Consider the following 1984-nt stretch of genomic DNA (forward strand, 5'->3'; position numbering starts at 1 on the left):
TGAAGTTAAAAGAAATAAAAAAGAATGACGCAACATTTGCTTGTCGGGTAAACTGAAGGTGGTCTAATGCCTTTGATCTGTTTTTCTTCCAGCATATTACCAATCACCCTTTGTTGATATAGATGGCTTATGTAGGTTCTATATACGTTTTTAATTCATATTCTGCATTAATAAAAATACAATTATTTAAAAAAAGTATTTAAACATTTTCATATTTTGTCAGATCACAACCAAAACTTCAGGATCTAAAGCAATATACAAACTCAAGGTAGCACTTAAGGATAAAGTAGTAGGAAAAGGAAACATTATTTTCATAACATTTTACGGGTTTTTTTTTTTTTTAAGAAAAATTTAAAAATATGGCATGCAATAAATAAAATCCAGTCACACCAACCACCTACTTAGTAAATTAAGCCCACATTTTTAACTTCAGTGAATCCTATTCTTTTGTCATACTTCTTTCTGCTCATTTAAAAATGTGAAATACCAGAAGAAAAAAACTTTTTAAAGGGTCTGGATTAGGTCAATTTTGCATTTATTTTTCTGTGCAAGTAAAAATAAATAAGGGAGACACATTGACTAAGTTAAAGTTGTCTGCATTTTATTTTGAAGAGCCACTCGTAGCATTTTCGGTGTGGATTTGGCTAACTTGACCCAACATCTGCGCCAGTCATCTGTCCCGGCTGCCGAGACCATGACGCAACGGCTCCTCTAATCACACACACGCACACACACACACATTAAATGAAATATCTGGGGAATAAAAGCTTGCAGGAGTAGTGAGATTTTCTTTAATCTAGGAATTGTTTTGGGAAGCATAAGCAGGATTTTGTAAATGATATACATGTCAACAGAATTTTTGTTCATTTAAGTCTTTTATGCCGTTTGGTTTTAACTTCGTGCTGTTTGTTGCACATCTACGGGAGATTATGCCTCAGATCCAAGTGAGGACAAGTGGAGATGTTATAAGCAGGTCTCCACGGAGATCAGGAACAACGCCTCTCCATCATTGTTTCCCATGCTGCCGTGCTCCAAAGCCTCAGGGTGAGCACCAGTCAATTCATTTCAGCACCATGGACAGATTCCAACATGTCAAGTCAATAATTGGCACCGTATGTGAGGGAAATGTGCAAGAGCACTCACAGTCACCATCCCACATAGGTTTCCCTTTACCACTGATACAGATTGACTCGAGCTTTTAATGAAGATCGAGCGAAATTTACAGCATTGTGTGGACAGCAGAGGCTAGAACTAAAGGCATTTTAGTCGTCTGTAATGGATTTTCTTTAAGCCTGTGCTGATCAAAAGCTTTTGTTATTTTGCCTAAGATGCCCTCCATCAAGGGATTTAACCAGGCGGCACTCTGGTGTGCATTGTATTCAATCCTCTTTCATCACTGAGTGCTCTTTGCCCCCTCCTCCTGACATTGACTTAATCTGTATAGGAGTTTAGTCTGTGCCTTAATTTGTTTGTGCCATCCTCTCACATCCTGGGGAAGTCGGGGGTTGGCATGAGAGGAATCTGTTATGAAAAGTATCACAATTAGAGGCATTTCCTAAAGGTCAAGCTGAAACAAAACCATTGGACTTTGCCAAGGTGATGATAACGTCTTATGTCAGCATGCACTTTACCTGCAAGACCTCGTTCAAGAATGATGCAAAGCTCACTTTATGGAAAAGAAACTTTTTTTTTTTTTTTGCCTATTAAAGTCAGAGCCCCGATGTGAAAGAGACTCCTTTAATGTTCCGAGCAGTGAGGCGAGACTTGTGTTGTTCTGACTGTGCGGCAGAGGTATTTACAAGGTCCCCGGCGCTTGGTGCATACTGCACGCCTTTATGAGAAATAACCCTCGGGAAGTGCTGACTCTGCTGGCCGCGGCAGTGTGCGGCGCTCCGAGAAATGAGACTGAAAATTTCGCAGAAATGATGATTGGATTGGTGCGGGGTTTCTGCTAATGCGTTTTAGTTCTTTTCCAATTTCAGCA

The sequence above is a fragment of the Poecilia latipinna genome, unplaced genomic scaffold (genome assembly GCF_001443285.1).
Source record: "Poecilia latipinna isolate Pla-1442-1.1 unplaced genomic scaffold, P_latipinna-1.0 Scaffold1152, whole genome shotgun sequence".
NCBI classification, from domain to species: Eukaryota; Metazoa; Chordata; class Actinopteri; order Cyprinodontiformes; family Poeciliidae; genus Poecilia; species Poecilia latipinna.